The following is a 16,452-nucleotide window of genomic DNA, read 5'->3' on the forward strand; positions in this document are numbered from 1 at the left end:
CATCCATCCGTCTGTGAAACGGTCTGATCTCTTCAGGGCATGCTCCCAATCCGCAGTCAGGACACAATTCTTAATCAAGGATAGGAGGGGATCTCTGTTTGTCCAGGTTTTGATCTGGTGGGCTGCGATAGGGGAGCCTGCGCTGTCAAAAGCATCGACAGCCATGACCATCTCAGCGCTTTGCTCTGCTGCCCCCTCAGTGGTGGCCAGTGGAAGCCTGCTGAGCGCATCAGTGCAATTTTTGGTGCCTGGCCGGTGCCGTATGGTGTAGTCATACGCAGCCAGTGTGAGAGCCCATCGCTGTATGCGAGCTGACGCATTGGCATTGACAGCTTTGCAGTCGGACAACAGGGATGTTAACGACTTGTGGTCCATTTCTAACTCGAACCTCCTGCCAAAAAGGTACTGGTGCATCTTTTTCACCCCATAGACACATGCGAGTGCTTCCTTTTCAACCATCCCATTTCCCGTTTCTGCTTGGGAGAGCGACCTGGAAGCATGAGCCACAGGTTGGAGTTGGCCCTCATCATTACTCTGCTGCAACATGCACCCAACCCCATAGGATGATGCATCACATGTCAAAACCAATTTCTTACAGGGATTGTACAGGGTCAACAGCTTATTAAAACAAAGCAGGTTCCGCGCCCGATTGAAAGCCCGTTCCTGACAGTTCCCCCAAAACAATTCGCAACCCTTACGCAGGGGCATGTGTAGTGGCTCCAACAATGTGCTTAAGTTCGGCAGAAAGTTCCCGAAATAGTTCAAGAGTCCCAGAAATGAACGCAACTCCGTTGTGTTGCCGGGCCTGGGCGCGCGACGGATCGCCTCCGTTTTGGATTCGGTAGGCTGGTTCCCGTCTGCGGCAAACTTCCTGCCCAAAAAATCGACCTCTGGTGCCAAAAACACACACTTGGACTTCTTTAGTCGCAGGCCTAGCCGGTCCAGTCAGCATAGCACCTCCTCCAGGTTGTGGAGATGTTCCTCTGTGTCTCGACACGTGAAAAGGATGTCGTCCTGAAATATGATTGTTCCGGGGATGGATTTGAACAGGCTTTCCATGTTCCTTTGAAAGATAGCAGCTGCTGAATGAATGCCAAACGGACACCTGTTGTAGACAAACAGCCTCTTGTGCGTGGTGATGGTGGTCAGTAGCTTGGATTCTTCGGCCAGTTCCTGGGTCATGTAGGCCGAAGTGAGGTCCAACTTGGTGAACAGCTTGCCACCTGCCAGTGTGGCAAAAAGATCTCCGCTCTCGGAAGCGAGTATTGGTCTTGTAGTGACACTCGATTGATGGTGGCCTTGTAGTCGCCACAGATCCTGACCGAGCCATCCGTTTTTAGGACAGGGACGATGGAACTTGCCCAGTCGCTGAATCCAATGGGCGAAATTATGCCCTCTCTTAGCAACCTGTCCAACTCACTCTTAATTTTCTCCCACACCACATACGGCACAGCTCTGGCTTTATGGTGCACTGGTGTGGCGTCCGGGGTGATGCATATCACTACTTTGGTACCCTTGAAAGTCCCGACACCAGGTTGAAATAGTGACTCAAACTTTTGTAGGACCTGTGAGCATGAACTTTGCTCCACAGATGAAATGGCGTGCACATCCCCCCCATTTCCAGTTCATCTCGGCTAGCCAGCTCCTCCCCAAAAGCGCGGGACCATTTCCCGGGACAATCCAGAGTGGCAGCCGGCTCTGAGATCCATTATGTGTGACCACCAACATTGCACTGCCTAGCACTGGGATGATCTCTTTGGTGTCCGTCCTTAATTGCGTGTCAATGCGTTCTAGTTTGGGTCTGCTAGCTCTGAGTGGCCATAGTTTCTCGAATTGTTGGACACTCATAAGTGACTGGCTGGCTCCTGTGTCCAGCTCCATGCGTACCAGGATGCCGTTTAACAGTACTCTCATCATCATAGGTGGCGTTTTTGTGTATGAGCTGTGGATGTTTGCCACCTGAACCCGCTGAACTTCAGCGTCCATTGCTGTGTCCCAAGCATAACCCTGCCTTACAGACCCCTCTTGTGGTTCATCCACTTCGTAAACCAGCCTCGCTGCGGGCTTCCTGCACATTCTGGCTAAATGTCCACTGAAGTTACAATTTCTGCAGATAAATTGTTGAAACCTACAGGTTTTCGCAGCATGTCTGCCCCCGCACCTCCAGCATGAGCTGAGATTGTTGTGAACAAAAGAGCTGTTACCAGGCATTCCTCTTTGATTACACTTGAGCACTTTGTTAGTGAGTGTCAATGGCCCCATCCTGGAACGTATTGTCTCTTGTGATGGTGTAAATGTCTGTTCAACCTGCCATTGTCTCTGTTGAGGACCCACCGTAGAGTCTGTTACTGCCTGGTTGGTGTCGAATTGCCCTTGCCTGCCTGCGGGGTTCTGAGTCACATTTACCATGTTAACTTCCTGCTCCATCGCCACATTGGGAGCAGAGTTACGTGCGTATATGATCTTGGTTTCCTCCTCCCCCGTCACTGCTTCCAAGGTCAAGTCCTTGGTCTCAATTAGCTTCCTAAAAATCCCGGCATGACCAATGCTCTCAATGAAGAAATCCCGTAACATCTCCCCCCTGCAGGCGTCTGTGAACTTACAGAGGCTGGCCAAGCACCGAAGGTCTGCCCTTCCCGATGTCGGTGCGTATAGAATCGGTGTCGGGCCATGTGTATACTGCTCGCCGGTTTGAGGTGCTCACCGATCAGTTTGCTGAGCTCCTCAAAGGTCTTGTCCGCCGGCTTCTCGGATGCGAACCGGTCTTTCATCAGCGCAGTCTTAGGTCCACAGCTGGTCAGTAGATGCGCCCTTCGCTTGTCAGCCACTGCCGCTCCCAGCCAGCCCTTCATGACAAAGCTCTGCTGGAGCCTCTCAACGAAATCGTCCCAGTCCTCACCAACACAGTACTGTTCCTCTATGCTACCGGTGGCCATTCTCGTGAATCGTTGATTCCTGTTTCTCGTCGCCAAATGTTGTGTCCTTACACACTACTGTAAATCATCACGAGGCACATACTGGAGACAAGGTCACTCTGTGACCTGTACCTTTATTCACAGGATCAAGAAGTGATGACCCTGCGTGGGACCTCCCTTTATATAGCTGGATGACCAGGTGAGGAATGTCTCCCACAAGTTCACCCCCTGCTGTCAAGGTGTGCATTTCTTAGGTGTATACAGTATACAGTGTTGTTACATGAAGGTTACAGTTACATGAAAGTTACATACATGACAGAAAGAGCTTTAACCAGTTACACAGCCTGAAAAATCATCGCACCCTTCACAGCGGGGAGAAACCGTACATGCGTTCTGTGCGTGGACAAGGCTTCAACTGATCATCTAACCCGGAGAGACACAAGGACACCTGCACCACGGAGAAACCGTGGGAATGTGGGGACTGTGGGAAGGGATTCAATTGCCCGTCTGATCTGGAAGTTTATCAGCGCACTGGGGAAAGGCTGCTCACCTGCTCTGTGTATGGGAAGGGATTCAGTCGGTTATCCCACCTTCTAATTCACCAGCAAGTTCACTCTGGGGCGAGACCGTTCACCTGCTCTGAGTGTGGGAAGTGATTCACTACCTCATCCGATCTGCTGGTACACCAGTGAGTTCACACTGGGGAGAGGCCATTCACCTGCACGGTGTGTGGGGAGGGATTCACATTATAATAAAGACTGGGGCCATTGGAGGGAGCAGCGTGCGGTGGCCCAGCCTGGAAATCAGTGCAGTCCCGGCCTGTAAGACCATCAGCAGGCTGGGGCCATTGGAGGGAACAGCGTGCGGTGGCATACCAATACTGGGAGCAACGCGTACTGCTGCAGGAGGGTGACGGCTACGAAGCCGGGTCGCTGATTGTAGTGCAGGCAGGCACAGCAAGAGGGGCGAAGGAGAGTCCATAGAGTGATGTGGCCACGGCCCAGAAGAGGCGAGGGCCCAGGGGCAGCACAGGCCAGCCCACACTGCGATATGTGTGTTCGCTTGGTCTGTGCAGCAGAGCTGGTCTCCAGTTAGTCTTGGGTAATCCTGGCCACTGGACCAAGACCTAGCTCTGTAAAGCCCATGTGGTGGCTGGTGTGCAATGGCCACCACACGTTAAAAAAATGCACGCACAGGCATCTTCCACACTTCACGATGTAGTTCGGGATCTGGAATATTAGGTCCTTCATTGAAACACCTGTGAACTCATCCCTTTTTGGTGTGGAAGCAAGTCATCCTCGCTTCGAGGGACTGCCTATGATGAGATGACTACACTCAAAATTACTTCATTGGCTGCAAAATGCTTTGAGACGTCCAGTGGTCGTGAAAAGCGCTATATAAGTCCAAGTCTTTCTTTCTGTATTTTAAAGGCGCTGTATAAACGCAAGTTGTTGATGGACTAGTTCAACTTCATTCTCCCATCATTGGAAAATTGGGGCTAAAGGGTCTTTGCATTAGTTAGAGACCATCATTTGTGCTCTTTTTGAGATCTAAAGTGGATAAAAACATTACTTGAATTGCCCTGAGGCCACTATTTCTTAATAGTTGATCATTGGGAGTGAACTCCTTTAACTCAACATTGTTCCAGTCTCTCATGTGCTCCTGAGCATTGTACTGTTAATGACAACACCTTGAAATAACTGTTAGCAGAATGAGCGCTTGACACATTTGCTTAATACTTTCAGGCATTAACCTGCTTATCTTAAATGAGTTTAGCACATCTGCTAAAATAGCAGACAAAGGAATGTCATAGGGAAATTTACTATGGGAACAGGGAGGGCACGTGGGATTAGGACTACTGCTGGTATGAAGGATAAGCACCAACACAGGCTGGTTCAGCCTGTTCCGTGTTGTAATTTCTATGTAATGCTCATCCTATCCTTGACTATAATTTTAAAGTTATTGGAATCATTTGTTATTTTAATTGAAGTAGTCCAGCATTGTAGATGTGGAAATTTGATTTTGAATTACACAATCCTGAATATATTCAACTGAACTATTCATCACCATATTGAATTATTTTTCTCAATGTATATGGTTAAGTAGGAATTATAAAATGGAAAATTAGCATCCAAAACTACACTCGTGTAACTAATGTTTATGCAACAAATATTTTAGTTGATTCTATTTCTAAGATGGTTACATACAAAGGTTTTCAGAATCATTTCTGATCTTCAACCAACACCAGCTTGCATTTATATTGTGTCTTTAACCCAGTAAAATATCCCAAGGCGCTTCACAGGAGAGTAAGGAAAGATTAGGACGGTAATTAAAGAGTATCTTAAAGGAGGAGAGAGGTGCAGAGATGCAAAGAGGTTTAGGGAGGGAATGCCAGAGCTTAGTGCCTAGGCTGTCAGTGATGAGTGAAGGAAGTTGGAGATGTGCAAGTGGACAGAATTGGAGGTGTGTAGAGATCTCTGAGGGTTGTAGGGCTGGAGGAGGTTACAGAGTTTGGAAGGGGTGAGGCCATGGAGGATTTGAACACAAGTATGATAATTTTAAAATTGAGGCATTGTTGGACGAGGACCCAATGTAGGTCAGTATCAAGTGCACTTCATGCTGACTCCTGCACCAGGACCCCAAGCCAGCTGGCCAATACCATAGAAACATAGAAACATAGAAAATAGGTGCAGGAGTAGGCCATTCCGTCCCTCGAGCCTGCACCACCATTCAATATGAACATGGCTGATCATTCACCTCAGTACCCCTTTCCCGCTTTCTCTCCATACCCCTTGATCCCTTTAGCCGTAAGAGCCACATCTAACTCCCTCTTGAATATATCCAATGAACTGGCCTCAACGTCTCTCTGCGGCAGGGAATTCCACAGGTTAACAACTCTCTGAGTGAAGAAGTTTCTCCTCATCTCAGTGCTAAATGGCCTACCCCTTATCCTTTGGACTTCCCCAACATCGGGAACATTCTTCCCGCATCTAACCTGTCCAGTCCTGTCAGAATCTTACATGTTTCTATGAGATCCCCTCTCATCCTTCTAAACTCCAGTGTATAAAGGCCCAGTTGATCCAGTCTCTCCTCATATGTCAGTCCAGCCATCCCTGGAATCAGTCTGGTGAACCTTCGCTGCACTCCCTCAATAGCAAGAACGTCCTTCCTCAGATTAGGAGACCAAAACTGAGCACAATATTCCAGTTGAGGCCTCACCAAGGCTCTGTACAACTGCAATAATACCTCCCTGCTCCGATACTCAAATTCCCTAGCTATGAAGGCCAACATGCCATTTGGCTTCTTCACCACCTGCTGTACCTGCATGCCAACTTTCAATGACTGATGAACCATGACACCCAGGTCTCATTGCACCTCCTCTTTTCCTAATCTGCCGCCATTCAGATAATATTCTGCCTTCGTGTATTTGCCACCAAAGTGGATAACCTCACATTTATCCACATTATACTGCATCTGCCATGCATTTGCCCACTCTCCTAACCTGTCCAAATCACCCTGCAGCCTCTTAGCATCCTCCTCACAGCTCACACTGCCAACCAGTTTAGTGTCAGCTGCAAACTTGGAGATATTACCCTCAATTCCTTCATCCAAATCATTAATGTATATTGTGAAGAGCTGGGGTCCCAGCACTGAGTCCTGTGGTACTCCACTAGTTACTGCCTCCCATTCCGAAAAGGTCCCGTTTATCCCGACTCTCTGCTTCCTGCCTGCCAACCAATTCTCTAGCCAAGCCAGTACATTACCCCCAATACCATGTGGCTTGATCTTGTACACCAATCTCTTGTGTGGGACCTTGTCAAAAGCCTTTTGAAAGTCCAAATACACCACATCTACTGGTTCTCCCTTGTCCACTCTATTATTTACATCCTCAAAAAATTCCAGAAGATTGGTCAAGCATGATTTCCCTTTCATAAATCCATGCTGACTTGGACTGATCCTGTCACCGTTTTCCAAATGCGCTGCTATTTCATCCTTAATAATAGATTCCAACATTTTCCCCACTACTGATGTCAGGCTAACTGGTCTATAATTACACATTTTCCCTCTCCCTCCTTTTTTAAAAAGTGGTGTTACATTAGCTACCCTCCAGTCCATAGGAACTGATCCAGCATCAATAGACTGTTGGATAATGATTACCAATGCATCCACTATTTCTAGGGCCACCTCCTTAAGTACTCTGGCATGCAGACAATCAGGCCCTGGGGATTTATCGGCCTTCAATCCCATCAATTTCCCCAACACAATTTCCCACCTAATAAGTATATCCTTCAGATCCTCCTTCTCACTAGACCCTTGGTCCCCTAGTACATCCAGAAGATTATTTGTGTCTTCCTTCGTGAAGACAGAACCAAAGTATTTGTTCAATTGGTCTGCCATTTCTTTGTTCCCCATTATTACTTCACTTGAGTCTGACTGCAAGGGACCTATGTTTGTTTTCACCAATCTTTTTCTCTTCATATATCTATAGAAGCTTTTGCAGTCAGTTTTTATGTTCCCGGCAAGCTTCCTCTCATACTCTATTTCCCCCCTCCTAATTAAACCCTTTGTTCTCCTCTGCTGAATTCTAAATTTCTCCCAGTCCTCAGGTTTGCTACTTTTTCTGGCCAATTTATATGCCTCTTCCTTGGATCTAACACTATCCTTAATTTCCTTGTTAGCCACGGTTGAGCCACCTTCCCTGTTTTATTTTTACTCCAGACAGGGATGTACAACTGTTGAAGTTCATCCATGTGATCTTTAAATGTTTGCCATTGCCTATCCACCATCAACCCTTTAAGTATCATCTGCCAGTCTATTCTAGCCAATTCACGCCTCATGCCATCGAAGTTAGCTTTCCTTAAGTTTAGGATCCTAGTTTCTGAATTAACTGTTTCACTCTCAATCTTAATAAAGAATTCTACCATATTATGGTCACTCTTCCCCAAAGGGCCTCGCACAACAAGATTGCTAATTAGTCCCTTCTCATTACACATCACCCAGTCTAGGATGGCCAGCTCTCTAGTCGGTTCCTCCACATATTGGTCAAGAAAACCATCCCTAATACACTCCAGGAAATCCTCCTCTACCGCATCACTACCAGTTTGGTTAACCCAATCTATATGTAAATTAAAGTCGCCCATGATAACTGCTGTACCTTTATTGCACACATCCCTTATTTCTTGTTTTATGCTTTCCCCAACCTCACTACTACTGTTTGTGGCCTGTACACAACTCCCACCAGCGTTTTCTGCCCTTTGGTATTTGGCATCTCCAACCATACCGATTCCACATCATCCAAGCCAATGCCCCTCCTTACTATTGCATTAATTTCCTCTTTAACCAGCAATGCCACCCCGCCTCCTTTCTCTCTCTGTCTATCCTTCCTGAATGTTGAATACCCATGGATGTTGAGTTCCCAGCTTTGGCCACCCTGGAGCCATGTCTCTGTGATGCCAATTACATCGTATCCATTAACTGCTATCTGCGCAGTTAATTCGTCCACCTTATTCTGAATACTCCTCGCATTGAGGCACAGAGCCTTCAGGCTTGTCTCTTTGACATACCTTGCCCTTTTAGAATTTTGTTGTAATGTGGCCCTTTTTGTATTTTGCCTTGGGATTCTCTGCCCTCCACTTTTACTATTCTTCTTTCTATCTTTTGCCTCTGTCTCCCTTTTATTTCCCTCTGCCTCCCTGCATAGGTTCCCATCCCCCTGCCAAATTAGTTTAAATCCTCTCCAACAGCACTAGAAAACACTCCCCCTAGGACATTGGTTCCAGTCCTGCCCAGGTGCAGACCGTCTGGCTTGTCCAGGTCCCACCTCCCCCAGAACCGGTTCCAATGCCCCAGGAATTTGAATCGCTCCCTTCTGCACCACTCCTCAAGCCACATATTCATCTGAGCTATCCTGCAATTCTTACTCTGACTAGCACGTGGCACTGGTAGCAATCCTGAGATTACTACTTTTGAGGTCCTACTTTTTAAGTTAGCTCCTAGCTCCCTAAATTCGTCTCGTAGGACCTCATCCCGTTTTTTACCTATATCGTTGGTACCTAGGTGTACCACGACAACTGGCTGTTCACCCTCCCTTTTCAGAATGTCCTGGACCCGCTCCGAGACATCCTTGACCCTTGCACCACGGAGTCTCGGTTGCGGCCGCAGAAATGCCTATCTATTCCCCTTACAATCGAATCTCCTATCACTATAGCTCTCCCACTCTTTTTTCTGCCCTCCTGTGCAGCAGAGCCACCCACAGTGCCATGAACTTGGCTGCTGCTGCCCTCCCCTGATGAGTCATCCCCCTCAACAGTACCCAAAGCGGTGTATCTGTTTTGCAGAGGGATGACCGCAGGGGACCCCTGAACTACCTTCCTTACACTGCTCTTCCTGTTGGTCACCCATTTACTATCTGGTCATTTACCATCAGTCGGCTCCTGGGAATGTAGCTGAGGTGTAGGTAATCCATTGGCCATGACTTTCAGATGTCCTTCAGAATGACGGAGCGCGGCAGGATCCCAGACTTAGCAGATCCCAGAATCAGTTGGTCTTCGGTTTAACTGGGGGGTTTGGGGAGAGTGGTGTCCGCACAGCCTTCCCAGCTCGCTGATTCACATCTCTCAGTGGCTCTGCTAAAGGGAACTTCTTGTTTTGTAACAGATTAAATCAATTGATACATTACATATTATAAGTGAGGGTCAACAGAGGGCGACTCCGTTTCATTCATTTATTTTTGCTTTTCGCAATTGTCACTAATTTTTCTAAAACTTAACATTTGGGGTGTAAGATCGTCAGGCTAAATCTTTACCACTCTTTTCTCTTTCCAGATGGATTTTGGAATTTTATGGTTTTATTTCAGAGTTCCTGCATTTTCCTTTATTCCTAAACCTACATTTATGGTACAGTATAACACACTCTCTGGATCTTCACTCAAGCTGGAAGTGGCAATGTGCATTCCGCTGTATATTTGTCGCATGTGAAATCTCCTCCACCAGTAAACAGTTTGTCCTATTATTAACAAAAAACTAACAAGGGTCTGTTTAATAATCACACATCATAAGCATTTATTTTGAACCGTAGGTTGTTATCTCCCGTGTTGGACCATTTGCCGGCGCTCAGAGGATGAGATCAGTGGCGGGTCAGCTGTTAAATTTTAAATTATTGACAGCTGTAAACCCACCTCCATGTTACTTTCCCAGATATTGGGTCTGTCAAAGCCAAACAGACCTGACATGCAGCAGCGGAGGAGGCAATGTAAGTGATTCCGACCATGTGCAGAGCCAATGAAAGACAATTTTGAGCTGAACTTAACATTTTACCAGGTTTTCCACGATGTTCACACTGCTCAGGGATCACGTCAGGTAAGGACGTCAGGAGTTGTGTTACCATGAATTCATTTTTTTATTGGCAGCTGCAAATGTGCTTAAAAAGCTCCCATCTCATAGCTGTTCACTTTCTAAGATCAAAAGCTCTTGCTTACTGCATTTGGAATGCACATTGAGCTTTATATAGTTGCAAGTCTTTGGAGAAATCGCTCTATCCAGTGTCACCTTACTGGAATAGCCTCTCTCACCACTGACAGATCGCTTCTGTCTTTTCAACTTTACCTGCCATCTATTACATTAGCATCGGTGCCCTTGAAATGATCTCACCTTGGTCCTCAGAATCCCACCACGATCAGCCCCAACACCAGCAGCACCAGGCACACCAACACCACCAAACTTCTCTGCAATCAACTGATGCTGTACAGGGCAGAGGGCATCAGCATCCAACCACATTGCTGCCCTGGACGCCAGGGATGGCCTCACCATAGCCAGATTTACTTCACTTAACGATGTACATCCTGGCTGCCACATAATGCGCTAAGTTGGCACCCCCCCCCCCTTCCACATCAACACCATAAAGCATCCCTACAATACCGAAGCCATTCCTTTAACACTCACCAGCATTGCGGGGGAGGGGGGGGGGCGGTATCGTTATGTCTCACCATTCACTGTAACTCACTAAGCCACTTCCAAAGGTACACACAATCTGTCCAAGAAGGCTAAGTGTTGAAAATAAAGATTTCAATGTTTGACAGCACATTAATAAAAACTCTATGTGAACATTGGATAAAACACCCAAGTGGCTACCCTTGTGTGTTGTGAGTTGGTATGATTGCACTAGGATGAGGTGAGTTTGAGGGGTGGCTAGTGAGATGGGAATGTGATAATGTAGATAGAGAGGGCTGGGTGGAGGTACTAGGTAAGTTGGTGTGAGTAAAGATGTGCAGGAGTAGGGTTAGGAAGGCAGAGTGAAGGGGATGTGATGAGTGGCACAGCAGGATGAGGTTGAGTGTGGCTTTGTACTAATGCTTTGTGATCTACTGAGATCATTGAAACATTTACACCTCTGCAGCCAGATCCTCCTGATGACATCCCTGCCTGTGTCCTCCTGCGCAATGTGCAACCAGGCAGCGTTGATTTCCTGGGGAGGTCTCTTCCGCTCATTGGAAGGGAAAAGAAGCTCCCTGCATGCTATGACGCCCTCCATAGGCATATGGATGGAGTCATGCGAGAGCCTGGGTGCAGCTGTGCACCTTTGTGCAGTGCTTGTCAGTGTCTGCAGCCCCTCAATGCTGTAGAACACTGACAGCAGAAATGTCAAAATAAATTTGTGCATGGTCCCTTTAAAGAAACCGGCTGATGATACATCATCAAATGACATCATCAGACTCGCTTCCTTTTAATTGGCTGGGAACTGCACTGCCCGCACCATACAAGCCCAATCAGTGGAAAGTCGTGTGGGAGACCGGGATGGAGACAGGAGAGAGCTCGGGCACCACCACCGACATCACCCAATTCAGTCCTGCCTCTGGAGGCAAAATCACAGCCTCAGGATAAATTGGTTGACCTGATTTGAAATCGTGTCCTTTAAGTTATAGTCAAATGAGTCCATAGTGCAAGATATTTTGTCGTGGTCAAGGACTGCAATCCAGCTGTTAGTCATATCGAGCAGTCGTTTATCATATGGAACAGCTGTCTCTGACTTTGCGTATAGTTACCGACTGCCTTTTCACGATCGCACTTGTGCGGATTCAACACCAGATTAAATAAATAGTATTTAGTATAACTGCCCAGTAAATGTAGGGGCTATAAACATAATGGCCTCGAAATCCCGGCCTCCCTGGGTCCATACTGAGTGGGTACGGACCGGGGAAGGCATCGCAAAAGCCAGTTTTCAGCGCACAATGCTCATGCGCTGAAAACCAGCTCCAGCTTGATAGATTGTCCATACCCCTACAGCCAGGACATTCGCATGGGCAAGATTGCGGTATTTACCCATATCTTGCCCAGCGGATGACCTGAAAACTCTTGCACCTGATCTTGCGCATAGCCTACTTTTACAGGCGTAACAGTTTTAAAACATACAAAAACATAGCAAAATAAGATTTTAAAAACACATTTTATTGTTAAAAACACTGCCCACTAAGGTAAATTTATTTTAATCCATAATTAAAAAAACCTTTTTAAAAAATCGGAAAAATATATATTTTTTATAAGACATTATAACTTTAATTTAAATTAATCTTAAATATGTGGTGTATTTTTTCTATTTTTTTTATTTGTGTTTGTGAGTTGGGGGGTGTTTCTCAATCATACTATTTACGGAGTTCCCATTATTATGAATGAGAAAATACTGTACCTGGATTGGCTGCCTAGAGCCATGTGACTCCAGCTCCAGCATACAGACATCCTGACGTGCACGCGCTCTGATGCGCAGGGAGATGAGGCCTCAGGACCGGGATCACTGGTGGACGCGGCAGGTAAAGGTAGGTGCGCATCCTTTTTACTCTTTTCTATCGATTGCTCACGGGGCGACCTCGACCAGCATTTCTAGGCCAATTTTTGCGCAGGAGCCTCTGCCAAGGCCAACACTACTCCTGCATGCGAATCACTCCCCAGTTATACTCCCAAGCCCCCAGAACCCTGCTCATGAATTATCCCATCAACTTCACATTAGTTCAGACTTCAATCTCTGGATGGGTGTCGCATGCTTCAAATTTCCTGTGCATGCGGAGGATCTTAAATCGACAAAGCAAAGAGAACTCCAGGAAAACTCAGAGACCCCGCGTTCACTTAGAAACTCGGAGACTACATTTTGAATATGGAAAGTGGACACTGAAGCTAGTCCAATCTTACAGTGTTTGGCCAACTCTTCACACTGTCATTTGATCAAAGAACATTGGTGCAGTACCTGCTAACTACCACAGCTACACTTTGAAATGTTCTACATCATCATCATCATCATCATAGGCAGTCCCTCGAGTTGAGGATGACTTGCTTCCACACCAAAAAGTTCACAGGTGTTTCAATGAAGGACATAATATTCCAGGTCCCGAACTACATATTGAAGGGTGAAAGATGCCTGTGTGTGGATTTTTTAACATGTGGTGGCCGTTGCACACCAGCCACCACACGGGCTTGAGAGAGCTCGGTCTTGGTCCATTGGCAAGGATTACCCCAGACAACTGGAGACCAGCTCTGCTGCACAGACCTAGTGCGCACAAATATCGTAGTGTGGGCTGGCCCGTGCTGCCCCTGGGCCCTCGCCTCTTCTGGGGCGATACTCCCATACCAGAGACTGATAGTACACTGATAGATACATACTCCCATACCAGACACTGACAGGCACAGCAAGTTAGAAAATTAACCAGCAACATCTAGTGGCAGCAGTAGGTCTCACAAACAGTCTCCTTTAACTTTTTTTATTGCAACAATAACTCAGGTAAGATCTATTAAGATCAAATTCCATTACAAATGTGGTAAGCTAATCTTTTTGGCAAGAAATTCTATTGAAAAGGGATTACATTCATCTACGTCCCACTCCAGAGACTTGAGCACGTAATATAGGCTAACACCTCAGTGCAGTACTAAGGGAGTTCTGCACTGTCGGAGGTGCCGTCTTTTGGATGAAATGTTAAACCGAGGTCCTGCCTGCCCTCTCAGATGGACATAAAAGCTCCTATGGCACTGTTTCGAATGAGAGCAGGGGAGTTCTCTCTCATGTCCTGGTCAATATTTGTCCCTCAACCAACATCACTGAAACAGATTGTCTGGTCTTTATCATGTTGCTGTTTATGGGACCTTGCTATGCACAAATTGGCTGCTGCATTTCCTGCATTACAACAGTGACTACAATTGAAAAGTACATCGTTGTCTGTAAACGCTTTGGGACAGCCTGATATCGTGAAAGGCGTGATATAAATGCAAGTTTTTTCTTTACTCAACACAATTTGCCAGGTACTTGCTTTCTTGCTCTATGTTTACAAATCCAGGAACTCTGAAAGAAACCCCCTACGTTGGCACAACTTTGAGAGCAGGTGTATTTTTAATGGCTACTGAACTCGTCCAACGTAAACAGAATGGCTGGGAGGAAAAAAGCAATTACTGCATGTTTAAATGCTGAAGGTTTTGATTGGCTGATTAAACCTTATCATCATGTCTGCTCCAGGGGAAATAAAAAAATCTCCCTAGCAGTTAAACATGGGGTTAATCAATGACACCCATCTCGCACAGTCAAATATTTGAGCAGCAGCTAAAACAGATGCTCCTGCACTGTACGGACAAACCACCGGATGTGTCATATTTGAGTTCGATAGAAGCATGGCTACTCGCTGCAGGGCTCTCCATGGTCACTACTGCAACAGCTATGTGTAAGCAGATGCTCCCTGTAAAATAAAAAAAAAGAACTTTGAACAATTGCTAATTCATGACAATCAGCTTTGAGAGGATTATATATGAGGCGGCGTATTGATAAGGGGATGCCACATTAGTTTCCTGGTGCTGACAGCTAACAAAAGAGGGCAGTGGGTGAGGCTGGTAGCTATGGTGCTGTAGCTGCCACAGCAGCATTGAACAGATTGAGCTCATCTTTATAATTACAGAGCTCCATTTCCCCGCCCCCTCCTCTCCACCAACGCCCCCCCCCCCGCCCCAAAGCTAGCAACGGTACTCTAGGCTGATGAAAGGACTAATATTCAGTCCTTTACAGAACATGATGGAGTAAATGAGCTTTGTTCAGCAAGTCTTTGACTGCTCCTGCTCCCAGCACTCGAATTCCGGCACCGCTGGGGATAGATGGTCCTCTTCTGTCTCGGTTTTAATCCTTCGGACACCTTTGGAAACCCGATAGGGGGCAAGAGCAGGACACTGAGACTAATTGGAGAGCTCTTTCAAAGAGCTGGCACAGGCACAATGGGCCAAATGGCCTCCTCCTGGGCTGTAGCTGCCAGCGTCTGCAGGTTTCCATCAGACCTCATAAAACTGTAACTAAATACAAGAGAGATGAACTAATTAAATACTCCCGCAATATGGCGACTTATGTGTCAATGTTTTCTGGTACGAATTAAAGACCAGGGCTGTATATTTTTCCTTTTTAGTGCTGTGATGACTATGGGCTAGTTGTTGCATTACCGTTATATTTTAAAAGCTATTATTATTTTAACACACTCAACTCCATACGAGCAGCTAATCTGCGGAGATAAAGGACACTGCAAATTCCAGTCCATATATATCTTCAAGATATACCAAAGTGCTTTGCAGTCAATGAAATATTTTAAAAATCTATGCATTAATGTTTTGTAGCAAATGCAGCAACCAATTTGCAAACAGCAAGGTCCCACAAACAGCATTGAGATAACTGGCCAGTTAATGGGGGCTATTTCCATCTCCTTTTTCGGTGGGGATTTGGTGGTAGTACACTAAAACTGGGAGTGCAAAACTTACTGCCTATTCCTGCTGATGCTTGGGCTGTTGTATTCTGGTAGGGACCTTGAACGAGGTGACTCAAGTTTCTGCCGGAAACCGGTGGAAGCCTCATTATCCTATGCAAATCAGGGTGCTATGATGTCAATTTTGAACTACCAATGGGAAGAGCATACGTGCACACTCCGCCCATTGATACTTGATGTAGAATGACCGAACCTCCTGCAGTTCTTAAAGCTTTATAAATGATTTATGTGGGACCAAGAGGAGCATCACTTGGGATTGGCGGGGGGGGGGGGGGGGGGCGGCTGAACCCTTTCTCCCTTTAACCTACCTGGACTATACAGAGGGACCATCGGATTTCATGTGAGTGGGCAGATGGGGCTTTGGTTTAGTGTCTCATCTGAAAAATGGCACCTCCGATAGTAGCACTAATCAGCTTAGGTTATGTACTCAACTCTGACTCAGGTGAGAGTGCTACCACTGGGCCAAGACTAACATCCTCTCTATTCAGAGAGTCCCATCTCCCCTCTCAGGTGCACGAAAAAGATCTTATGGCACTATTTTGAAGAACAGCAAGGGAGTTCTGGCCAATATTTATCCCTCAACCAACATCACTAAAAAAAGATTGTCTGGTCATTATCACGTTGCTGTTTGTGGGATCTTGCTGTGCACAAATTGGCTGCCGTGTTTCCTACATTACAACATCGAAGTCACTTCAAAAGTACTTCATTGGATGTAAAGCACTTTGGATCCTGAGGTCATGAAAGGTGCTATATAAATGCAAGCCTTCC

This window comes from Pristiophorus japonicus, chromosome 5, assembly GCF_044704955.1.
Source record: "Pristiophorus japonicus isolate sPriJap1 chromosome 5, sPriJap1.hap1, whole genome shotgun sequence".
Classification (NCBI taxonomy): Eukaryota; Metazoa; Chordata; class Chondrichthyes; family Pristiophoridae; genus Pristiophorus; species Pristiophorus japonicus.